Source organism: Anoplopoma fimbria, chromosome 10, assembly GCF_027596085.1.
Source record: "Anoplopoma fimbria isolate UVic2021 breed Golden Eagle Sablefish chromosome 10, Afim_UVic_2022, whole genome shotgun sequence".
NCBI classification, from domain to species: Eukaryota; Metazoa; Chordata; class Actinopteri; order Perciformes; family Anoplopomatidae; genus Anoplopoma; species Anoplopoma fimbria.
In genome coordinates, this window is record NC_072458.1 from 16616388 (window position 1) to 16629463 (window position 13076).

A 13076-nucleotide genomic window follows, 5' to 3' on the forward strand; every position below is an offset into this window, starting at 1 on the left:
CGTGAATCAAAATCAGTATTTTTTTTTTCCTGCACATAGGCCTACTTGACCAAGGTGGGTGAGAGCGTATTTATCTCAGAGTCATGTCAAAGTCAAGTGAAGTAAATTAAAGTGAGTGGAAATCCAAATGGCCAGTGAGTCTTTATCTTCACCAGGGTTCCTCTTTTCAATCTCTTATACGAGTCTGACAGCACTATAATGGCACAAACACACTTTCAGGTACAATGACATCCCCCCCCCCCGTTTTTTAAAAATACTCTACATCACTCCCCTAATGCTGATAATGATCCAATCTTGGCACGCAGAAATGTGTTTGTGTTGCTTGGCAAAGAAAAAGTGGGGAAGGGAAAAACAATATATATATTTGAAGTGAGTCATCTCGGGAGGCAGTTGAAATAATTGGAGCTGGGCACAGGCTCTGGGTGCCATGTGGTGATGTTATTGAGCCTCGCTGGCTGTGACACAAAGACAGTCAGGCAGGAAAAGAAGGTAGAAAGGCAGGAAGGCAGGAAGGCAGCCGGCGACGATTATGTTTGTGGGAAGGTGAATGTTTACACACTGGCCGCTCACGTGGAGCCCATGTGCTCGCTCAGAAATGCAAGCTCATCTGCCAGTCACATCGGAGGAGGGAAGAAAAAAAAAAAAAAAAATGGGAGGGAGGAGGAGGGGGAGGAGGTGGAGGGGAGGAAAAAAAAGAAAAAGAAAAAGCACTCATTGGAAGGTGGCCAACTATTCCCATAGAAATCTCACACTCGCAGGCTGGCTGCAGCCCCGAAGCCGGCGGTTTTGCACTTGAAACGGCGCCCGTTGCTATTTTTGGGACGTGACCTGATGGAGGAACCCCAGAGGGAGTGACAGGAGGAGAACGCTGATTCAGAATCCCCCCTCCCGCCCCCTTCCCCCACCCAGCTTTCAATCCACCCCCACCCTGTTCCCTCTGCCCTCCCTCCACATACTCCTCTCTCTTCCTCTCAAATTGGTGACTGCACAAAACCCGAGGCCTTTCTGACCTGCATAGGAAATGTGGCATCTACAAATCTACACACAACTCATCACGAGGGCCTTTACGTTTCAGAATCACACTCTTGAGCGTTTTAATGGCCGATACCCAATTCATTTTCCGCTAATGAAAAAAAAAAAAACGGTTCAGAACTAGACAGAGAGCTTCTGAGGGAGCGACACAGAGCAGTGGAATCTTAATGCTCTGGAGTAAGAGAGCAGAGATCAAACAGCATGACATTCCCTGCTTAAACAACCATGACGGGATCCTTTTTTTTTTTTTTTTTTTTTTTTCCAGCAGCCAGCATCGTCAGATGACCTACAAACCCCCCCCACACACACACTCCCTCCCTCGTCCCAACCAGCACCACCCCACCCCTCCTCAGACATCACAAGACTGGTCATCTGACACGGGGCTCAGTCTGAAGGCCCTGGGACAGCGTCTACAATGACCGACTCGTCTGCTGCTGCTGCTGCTGCTCAAAGCTTCAGAGATCACTGCACAGAGTCATGCCTCCCACGCCAAAACCCCTACCTGACCCAGACCACAGGGTGAAAAGGGTTAGGGGTCAATTCCCTGTGGTTATGACACAGAGTCACACGTCGGCAGGAGGTCACTGTGGACGGCTGCACAAGACATACACACTTATAATACAATATTTAGTCCACAAATATAGCAACGTTTATGGAGTAATTCAGGTTAAACTGGAGGTGAAGGGATTCATGCGCACAGCAATATTTCAAAGCGAGCGATTCCCTGCAAAGGAGTGGCAGCTCTTGAGACGGAAAAAGATAAATTTTGCTCCTTCGTGCACAGCCCTCAACAAATTCAATATTTTATGTGGGGCGCTTTGATGTATCAAGTATGTAAGTATCAAAAACTGTCAAGGGCCAAAAAACTGCCATATAAACTTTCCTCAAATATGTAATCCAGTGTATTTGTTCTTTGACGAGACAGCTTTTGATATAAATAATAATTTTGCCGATTGTATAAAGTATTTTGATTTAGGGAAAGATTTTATATGGCTGTCTTTGGGGAGTTTTTATTAGCACAACTGCCTTCAACAGTGGGGTAGTATCTTGAGTTTAAGTCAGAGTATCTAAAAGTATTCAAGAAGGGATTTGAAAGGATTTGGTTGGATAATGGATTCAGAATCAATTGACAGTATGTTTAAGTGTCTGTTCATATAATGAAAAGTGTTATTTTACTCTTATGCTACTCTTAGAAAGTTTGAGATGTATGGTTTATTTTGTAAAAGGGAAAAAAGGTGTTTGTAGAAAAAGCAAGTTTGGTTTCCTCAAAGTTAGGTTTTTAAAAAAAGAAAAAAAAAAAAAAAAAAAAAAAAAATATATATATATATATATATATATATATATGGTTTTGATATCAGAGAAACTCTGGTATCATTGGCACTATAAATTGTAGCCAGTTGTACAATTCAACATTAAGCCAACAATAAAAAAAATTTTTTAAAAATCCTGAATGGGGTTTCTTGTTACAAAAATCTTGTTAAAACGTTAAATACATAACTACAAAAAAAAAAAAAAAAACCACTAATGCAAATGGACAGAAACAGTCACACACACACCGGCCATGAAGCATAGAGGACCATTCTGTAAATATCTGACAACTGACAGCTCTGATCTCTCAGCCTGCATAGGCAGAAGCATTGTACACACACACACACGCACACGCACACGCACACGCACACACAAGCTCCTACCTACTCCCACTCTGCAGTCATTGATTTTTCCCAGCTCAATACTGCACAGCACCAGCCTGTTCTGCTGACTGCACAAGCCGGACAGCGAGGGGAGAGGGGAGAGAGGAGAGAGGAAGGAGGAGGGGGAGGAAGGGGAGGAAGGGGAGGAAGGGGGGAGGAGGTTGGTGATACTGATGCTGTGTGGCTCTGCTCTTCAACACGCTCATTATTAGAAAGGCAGATGATGAAGAGGACATGGATCAGGCACGAGGAGGAGTTGAGGGACGGTGGGTTTGCTAAGTTGGGACTGTGATGGTTTATGAGCTCTGAGGAAGGATAAATATGTTTATCCACGCCAGTTAAAGATGATAACGTGAGAATTTAAAAAGAAGACACAATTTTTCATACATGCAGGAAAAAGGGGGGGGGGAGGAGATATCTGAGCCGTGTTGTGGAGAGAAGGAGAGAGATGCAGCTCTTTCTGTGGAGCTTCAAGCTCCTCTCTACGGCAGCCATTTTGTGTTTTTTTTCCCAGCACTGCCTAACATGGAACTTCAGAGCTGAGAACTGCAGAACAGTGTTCACAATGTTTGAGGGTATAAGAGAGGCAAAAAAAAAGATTTTTACTAAGTGCAATGTTGAGAATTCAATAAATAAAATCCTACAATTTTCAAAAGCATATCTTCTAATGCAATTATTGTTGTAATATTGTTAATGAATGTGGAGGGAAAAAAAGCAGAAAGTGTTCAGCTAACCATCATCCCCACACTCTCCACTGCTGCCTGTGCTGTCTCTGAGTCATCTGCTCTGCTCGCCTCCGTCCTAATGTATTCCATTTGCAGATTACTTCACTGAATCAATCAAGCCCGACCAGAGCCATTAGTCTGCCAAGCCAGCCGATTTTTTTTTTTCTTCTTTTTTTTTTTTTTTTTTGTAGGTTATGAGAAACAGAAAGTGGAAGAAGAGAGGTTGCGTAGCAGCTCCCTGAGATAATGAAACGGATCTGGAATGTGTGACCCTGGCCAGTAGTGTAACTGGATCTGGTGGTGGTGTTGGTAAGGAGGTGTGTGTGTGTGTGTGTGTGTGTGTGTGTGTGTGTGTGTGTGTGTGTGTGTGTGTGTGTGTGTGTGTGTGTGTGTGTGTGTGGTGGGGGTGGGGGACAGAGTTCATCCCTCAGTCACACACTCTCCGTGACCCACTCTTCTCTGTCATTCTCAGACCTCAGGGTTTCACCGACCGCCTGGTTTGGCAGGCTTCCTTATTCTCAGGCCTCCAGATGCTAAACACAATATACAGGCGGTGGAAAAAAAAAAGGAAAAAGCTCGCTCACTCCAGACTGGCTTTGCACACATGCTCACATATCCTCTGTGGCGAGGTGATAGCTGAGGAAGAGAGTTAGGAGGAATAGGGGGTAGGTGGGGGTGGAGGGATGGCTGCATCTCAAGTGCTGCCATGGTTACTGTGATCCACGTGGTTGACACATTAGAGCAGACACAGTCCCTCCCCCCGTTGCTGCCATCCCTCTGTCTCTCTCCCTGTCTCTCTCCCTCTCTCTCTCGGCGGCCTGCCTCCCTGCGTGCCTGGCAGGGTCACGGTGCAGTCAGCTACTACAAAAGAAGCAGCCCGTCATTGTTACAGGAAACGCAGACGCACCAAAGCCGTGTTCGCCTCCCCCCCCACTATCTCCCTCCCTCCCTCCTCCCTCCTGCTTCCACCACCGCTTTAATTACACACTCAGCCTCCAGGCCTTATTGCACCGAGGAGGACAGAGACAAACGCACGCTCACACAGCGAGTGGACAAACACACACAAACCGGCAGTGTCTTGAACTTCTTCGCGTTCTTTTCTTGAGTCCCCGATGTTTCTGTTTACATGCAGACGGCCTTGACGGTAAAATAAACAACAAAAAAACTACAGCGCTGCACATTCACCACTTATTCAGGGCGAAGTGGGCTTTTGATATCGGAAACAGGGTCATGGGAAAAAGCCATCTCTTCCCTTTAAAGCCTAAGATCAAGTGAAATATCCTCCGAGCAGTTTCTAAAGGGGGTTTCTCTTCTCTTTCTCCCGGCTCAGCCTCTGAACATGCTGACTTGACTTAATGGAGCCTGGAAGCATTATTATCTCCAGACCACCGCTATCAGAGCACTTCCATCTCCACACACAGGTGAAGGGATCAACGTAGGCGCTCATACAAAATAGAAATGAAGGCTGTTTGGTCTGTGAAAACACCTGTAATGACGCCACGCTGCAGGGCCATGGGATGAGAGCAGGAAACGTTCAGGTGTTGGACAAGACAGACAGACAGACAGACAGACAGACAGGAGGGCGGGTGTTGCCGACGCCTCGGCAACCTGCCCCAAAGGGTCCCACCTGCACCCAGGGGCCGCGCCGAACCGCAAGGAGCTTCTGGGAAGTCCACCGGTGGCTTGTAGAGAGGCAGCTCCAGCCCCAGCTCGAGGTTTGCAGGGCTGAGCTCCAACCATAAGGGGGCACTCCCATCCCACTATGAGGGAAGAACTGGAGAAAGGAGGAGAAGCAAGGCAGGCCCCTACCTCATACAGCAACAGCAACAGCAGCAGCAGCAGCCATTACAGGGCTTCACATACAGCACAATCTGACAAAAAACTCTCTATACACAGAGAGAGAGCAACCTATAGGTGCACCATCAACTGTGAACCAATCTACACGATGATGTAAACAGGAGCCGTTGAGCAGATGGCTCAAAAACTACTCAGTGGATGACATTAACATCTCTGAGATCTGTTATCTGATTCTTCCAAGATGCGGGCAAACAGCAAACGTGGATAGTGGCCGAGCCAGCAGGGTGACACAATGCCCGGAGCCTGGGAGCACCCTGTTGGGGTTTGGATATCTTGTCTGTAGTATCAGTGCCGCAGACACAATGTCTACTACCTCCACAGACGAGCTACCCTCCAGCTCCCCAGAGATCAGCATTACACTGCTACTTCATCAGCAGCAGCCACGTGGGAAGGATAATAACAGAGAGCAAAAAAAAAAAAAAAAAAAAAAAAAAAAAAAAAAAAAAAAAAAAAGTACAAGATGAAAGAGTGAACCAGCATAATTCTGAAAACGAGTCTCGTACTATGGCATGGAAAATACAAGTCATTTGACGCTGATCAATACTGCTCTGCTTTAACATTCCTGTGTGATGCAGGCTCGCATTGGAAAAAAGAAAAGAAAAGAAAATAAAGGCCAACTATGAATCTTAATCAATACGTAGGGAGTTCTTTTTTTAAACGCTCCACATTTGCCTAATTGAGCTTCTCTGTGGGGGTAACAAAAAAAAGAGGGTTGTGTAAGGCACACAAACACTGCAGCGGTCTGTGTGTAGCTTACACACACACACAGTAGATGAAGGGATGTGAGAGGGGAGGAGGAGGAGGGGGGGGCAGTCTGATTGCTGTGAATAATAGGGAGATGGTGTGCGTGTGTGTGTGGGGGGGGGGGGGGGCTTTTGTAGGGATCACAATAGTAGCAGGGAGTCCCAGGGCAGCGCACAGATGCCCAAGTGAGGCAGGCAGCTGCCCCGGCCCGAGGTGAGGGGTGCTGGGGCTCGGGTGAGGTGGGGGTTTTGGTGGACGGGGAGTCTCCAGACCCCTACAGCCAGTCTGCCTGCTTTCCAGAGCAGCAATGCCCCTCCCCTCCTCGTGTCACACACACACACACACACACACACACACACACACACACACACACACACACACACACACACACACACACACACACACACACACACACACACACACACACACACACACACACACACACACACACACACACACACATATATATATATATAGAACATCTAGGGGGCGCTATCAAAGCAACCGACACCAGCAGTGAATTAACTGGGGAGGGGGAGAAAAAAATAATAATAATATAGAGGTTATTTCATAGAGTGAGAGTTAATTTCATTGTGGGGCCGGTTTCATCCATCCAGGCTCAGCAGCTTGTTCCAGCGAGAGCAGGAGAAAAGCAGAGGACAAACAGTGCTGCAGTCAGCCACAGTCTTTGTGCTGCAAAACTAGCTCAGCCCAGCAGAAATGGAGGCAGAGGGGAGGGGCATGGGAGTGTGTGCGTGTGTGTGCGTGTGTGTGTGTGTGTGTGTGTGTGTGTGTGTGAGAGAGAGTGGAGTGAGCGGAGAGAGCAAAAGGGAGAGGGAGAGTGTTCAGTGTGTGCGTGTGTGTGAGAGAGAGAGAGCTAACAAGAGCAAAACAGGGCTTGGGTTTTTAGAAGGCTGAGAAACAATTCACTGAAGCAAATGCAAAACAACACACTTTGTCAGCAGATTGAATTTTCTCAAGTACATTAATTAAAAATCACATAGAGGAAAGGAAAAAAAGGGTGAGACGGAGAGGGAGCAGGGGAGAGAAACAGACGAGCTGGGAGGAGGGAGGAGGGGGTGGGGGTTGGAGAGCGAGCGAGCGAGCGAGCGAGAGGCACCCTGGAATCTGAATAAGACATGTGCACACAGGAAGCAACGGCCCCAGAATAGCAACAGGAAACCGGCCCCGGAATCTGAATAGCGTCAGCGGCTCGCAAAACAAGGCTGCGCTGCACAGCGTTATGAAAGCTGATTTACCGAGAGGAGAGAGAACGAGGAAGGGAAGAGGAGGAGGAGGAGGAGGGGAGGGCGATGGAAAGAGAAAATGAGAATATAGGCAGAAAGAGGAACGAGAGAGAGGCAGAGTGTGAAATAAATAAATATATATATATATATATATATATATATATATATATATATATATAAATAAATATATATATATATAATATATATATTTATATATATATAAAAAACAGAAAAAGAAGAGAGAAATATTGAGAAAGGCACAGAGGGGGTTGGGCTGTGTAGGAGAGGAGAGAAAAAAAAAAAAAAAAGTGGGCCGGCCTTGTCAGGCTGATTGCTCCAGAGCTATGTCGCAAAAACAAGCTTAGCTGCAGCAGCAGAGCAGAGCTGGGCTGGGCTGAGCGGGGAACGGGGATTGCAGGAGGGGGGGAGGAGGGGGTGACAGGGGGTGACGGGGACTCAAGAGTTGATCAGCACCGAGACTGGAAGATCCCTCGGTTCCAGATCAGGAGGCTTGGCACATACCATTAAAAGGTCATTAAAGGGAGGGGGGTTGGGGGTGTCTGTTGTTGTGATGTGGGTGGTCCCTGAGCTTTTGCAAATGCACGGGATAAGGCTGGATTCAAGCCAGGGTGGGGTCCTGATAGGCAGAGATCTGGTGATCCATTTCAAAAAGGTGAGAAAACTGGGACCTCCAGGTGTCAACGCAAGACCACAACCGCACAGAGAAAAACATCAGGCAACCAACAGAGAAGCATGAATGTATGCCTTCCATCATTAGAAGCCTCTTATCTACCACATATTATACTAAAGCTGTGCATTTAAAGTAAATAAAAAGGTGATCAGTCCACTAGATTACTACATTGATGAAAGGCAAATATACATCTGTGATCTGTAAAAAAGCAGTCCAGATGAAGCCTCTTATTTGGAAAGGCAACATGAGCATGAGGATGGAGGACGGAAAAAAACAAACTCGGGCGTGAGTGTGTGAACGACATGTGACCTTCCTCTCGAGTCTGAAGCACATTCAGACACATCAGACAAGAGGAGCATCACAACCAGTGGGCGGGTCTGAGTGGGATTAGCTCCACGCTGGAGAAAAGGGTGTACAAAAGACCTGGGAATGGACAAGGAAGAGAAGGGGAAAGGAGGGAGGGTAGTTGGTGGAGGTCTGTTGGTTATTCCCTTTCCCATGGGTTGACATGGAGAGGAAGTGGCACTTCCTGGGAGTATGAAAGCCGGCGGCGACAGCAGAGACTCTGGAGCCGCGATGGAGGAGGACGGCCGGTTGTATAAGCTGCACGGAGCTTTCGTACTATAAAATAATATAATTCTCTTCCAAAATACAAAATACACTGCATTCAATATGTCAATTGAGCAATACCACATAGGTGTTGCTCACATGAAGCTAGTTTGGTCATTAAAGGGGTGCTCAAGCAATTAAGTAGTGCACTTATATAACGTTGTGATGGACAGATTTAATTAAAAAAAATGGTGAAAATTGAAGCATAAACCGAGGCAAACTCCACCAACAAAGGATGCCTAAATTTCCCATAATGCAACTTTGGAGTTTATTTCGCTAGACCCTCCCTTTCTCCTTGTGGTTACATGATACAAACTCCACACCTACAGTTTTTTTTAATGCAGGCTTTGTACTTCAAATTTCAAATCTCAAACCCAAACTGAGATTACCCCGGTGACATCATCCGGGTTATTTTTCTCCAGAGACACAGAAAAATACAATGTGCTCCTTAGTAGAACAAAACGCTACTTTAAGTCCTTTGTTCCTTCTGCTATCAGGCTACTAAACACCAACGGTAGTCGTTATAAGTGTAGAGTCTCAGGAGCTCACTTATGCTATGTACGCATAAATTATGTGTGTTGACAACACATTTTTGAAATGACTGCTACAGTCTTCTTTTAAACTTGATACAGTATATGAAATATGGCAACATAACTGGGTAAAGCTACAAATGAATTGCCCGTCTGGAGATAAATAAAGGTGTCTGAGTCTGAACTCCTCCTGCAGAGTAAATTCATTCATGTGTGAAATTGGTGGAGTGCCCCTTTAATCAGCAACTATGGTTATTCATTAAAGACTCAGTCAATAATGTGACACATTTGAAAGCGGGAAAAAAAAAAAAGTACACAAATAAAAAAGTCTCCCCACTCCTTCCTCTTGGCTGTTAAATCATTTCCTTTCCTTGGAATGACATTATTATAGATTAGTTATTATTTTAGGACTCCACAGACTCATTCTTTCCAATTCTGTTGCTCAGTGTGATTAGCATCAGCTACATAACTACCATGGTGAAGTGTAAAGAGGTTTCTATGAAGACAACAACAGCTCCGGGGGAACTGACAGTGTGCTAAATACTCAGCGGTTAAACTGCATTTGTGTCCTGGAGCCAGAAACCAGCTCGACCTGCTCAGCTAGTTCCACTATGGCTGCCTGTTTCTCCCCCTCCCTCCCTCCCTCTCTCCCTCCCTCCCTATTATCCACAGCGCTTTTTTCTCAAGCTGACTGTTGCTTTCCTACCTGCGCCTCCCAGCATGCACGGAGCCTCCTGTACTCCTTATTCCCACCTCAACGGCGGCCTAACAGACGCTGGGTTTTTTAGCACCTGGCTCAAACAGGCCCATCTGTGCTCTGGATGAGGTGATGTCTGGCTGGCTCTGTGCGAAAGCTACAAAAGTAGCTAAGTGGCGCCTACCTCTCAGCCGCCGTTGGATCGGGATTCAAACGTGTTCTGAGGCAGATTAGAACAAATGCTGCTCTACAAATCGCTGCAGGTGCTGGCAAAATAAATGCCTCTACGCCATCAAATTAAAACCTGTAGATCTGTCTCACACATCCTATCGGGTCATTTAGAAAATGTGCTGCTTCGCTAAATGTGATGCAAGCTACTTAATTTAAGATTAGACTACCCCACATGTCCTTCATGTGAAGAGATGCACATATTAAATATGAGTGATGTTCACCTATTCGCAATCAATAACTGCATAAATGTATCTTTGTGTTCATCAATCCACCAATGACTTTTAAAATTAGCAAAGAAAAATGCTAATCAAGGCTACCTCCCATTGAATTTATTTAATGCCAATGGCAATACAATTTCTGGGAGAAACAGTGTAACATTTTCTTAATAGCCTATTTTAAACTATAAAGCGTATGGTCCCCAACAAAATCCTTCTTTTTAGTACCCAAAATAAGCAAAACTTCTCAAACGCATGTGTTTAATTTTGTTTTTAAAAACAAAAACGTGATGCAAAAACTTTGCCTAATAGAGCAATCTGAAATTATTAAAATCTTGAATTTATTTATTACTAAAGAATATATAAGACAGGTGTGCAGGTGAATCTAATTGAAACCGTTAGGCGCAAAGTCTAAAAAATGTGTGTGCAGCCCTTCCTTGTAACGCATTTGCCGACATCCGTCACAGAGCAGACACATTTCCATCTTAACAAATGCAGACACTTGAGATTTCCAAGTTTCACACTACATTTTCCTCTCAAAGACTATTTCTATCAACGCTTCGTGATGCAAAGTCAGAGTCAAGTGTGTATATTAAATGGAAAGCTGCCTAAGTAGCACCTTTACACTGATGAATTCGTTAAGACTTTATGATTCATATCTTACCGGAGGATTTAATACAGACAAAACATGTCCGTACCACAAAAGGTGATGGGTTCTGACATTTAGCTCTACTACTAATTCAGAGTGCAACGACCGATATCTCACAGGATAAGGCTTAATGAAGCTTTCATAGCCATGGATCCTCTTCTTAACTAGCAAGCAGCAAAATCTCGGCCAATCAGAAACTATTTCCTACACTGTGGCAGACTTTGTGCGGTGTCAGTCTTAATTTCCCGGCACCCAGATGCTACCGATGCATATCTACTCATAACACCTGTAGGAGTCAAGTCAGCTGTTTTGACACCGGCTGTCAGGGCTACACTGTCAGCTAGCACGGCCTAATCTCAACACAGTGTTACGTGCTCTCCACAGGGGTGCAGAGGGGGGGGGGAAGGAGAAGAGCACGAGATGGGTTTGATCTCTACCTTAGCCAGATTAATCTCACAGCCAATCACAAGGCTCCAACAGGGAATCCCCGACAAGTCGGAGGGAAATAAATAAAAATAGCCCTGGCCTGTCCTGCTCGGCCAATGGCTGAGCCCACAGAGAGATGTATAAATAAATAAGAGAAATAAATAAATGAGGAGGGAAACACATCCTGAGGGCATCCCCTACTGGCATAGACGGCGCCGCCTCTCATCCCTCCCTCCCTCCCTCCCTCTCTCTCAGAGTCTCCCTCTCCAACCAATCACTCACGCTATTTGAAGTTATTTGCTTGCACTCCCTCAATCCCGCACCGCATCTCCCCCTCCGAAATCCCCCACCGCCCTTCCCCTCCCCTCCCCGAATCTGCTCTCTCACTTTCATTCTCTCTCATTAATGATCTCATTTCTCACTCTCCTTCCCTGAGGCCCAGAATGAGGTTAGCTGCGAAGTCTGACCTATAAACAGTGCCATGGAAACTGCAACGTGTTATAAGCGGGACACCTCTTTAACAGCGAGGATTTTGGGAGGGGGGGGTTCTCTCACCTTTATCTTAGCCAGAGGGCAATCAGACGGCAGATTTACTTCACCTCCAACAATCCCTTTCCCTGGCAGAAATGTTTTTACCCTCTCTTTTTTTTTTTCTTCTTCTTTTCTGACAAGTCAGTAGAAACCTGCACTGCTTGAACACACTTTACTCACTCTTGGCATCGGCTTGTTGTGTGTATGCCTGAAGTCATGAGGCAGCAGAGAAGGGGTCAAAATTGTAAATACGGCAGTCGGGATGCAGATTTTAACCCTAATATTCAAGATGTAACATTTGCCGTTCACACCCCAAATTTAAGTTATTACTGCGACTAATATCCAGATATTGGGTCAAAAACATGTATGCTAATTGATGGAAAATATTTACAGTATTTTAGGATTAGTTGGAATATGTCAGGGATTTAAGCGTGTCCACAGAAACAGTAAGCAATGCTTGGAATCCAACTGTGTCTGCAGTCCAAAGTTCTGAATGTTGAACCTTCTCTAGTAAAGCTTGCAAATCCCACTGTAGCTATGGCTACTAAATAGCATAAAATGTCCATCACATTGCTCTGAATAGGTTTTGTGTTTGGTAGTCAATCAATTGCACAGTGGGCCCAATAATCCAATTTTTACCTAACATTTCTATATATTTTCCTTCACTCAGAGTGCTCCAGTCACACAAAACAACTTTGGTTTGTGACGGTGCACACTACTATGGGGTTATTGTTACTGCTGCAGGGTGATGTTGCTGCATTATAAAACAAAGCCAGGCGCCAGGTGATGTTGTTACTGGGCAACAGTTCTGAGAAATTCAACTAAACTATTTATTCCCCTTTTTTCTGTGACCCCCCCAAGAATCACTTTAACCAGGAGATTCCCACCTTTATGAACCGTGTATTGTAGGCATGCTGAGATTTATCGGCAAATAAGATGAAGAGGACATTCAATAATGGCAGTGGCCGATGTTGTGTAGCATGAATTCTGCACTGGCTAAATGTTGTGTAGTTTATTCGCGGTTGGACTCTAAAAACATTATTAAGCTTATCCAGCTCATGATCTGAAAAAAAAAAAAAAACACTGGATGGACACCAATCCAGTACGATTTAAGAGAACTGCAACAAGGCAGAGATGTTTATCTTTTAAAAGAAAACCATGTGTCTTACTAAGAAGCAGGCCAAAGAGGCCAATTTCAGTT

The 13076-nt window shown here is 45.3% G+C and overlaps 1 protein-coding gene across 1 annotated transcript in view; it reads right to left on the reverse strand.

The window, feature by feature from the left end:
* The window catches only part of LOC129097061 (AT-rich interactive domain-containing protein 1A-like), a 53308-nt gene that overhangs the window by 14830 nt on the left and 25402 nt on the right, over positions 1-13076 (reverse strand).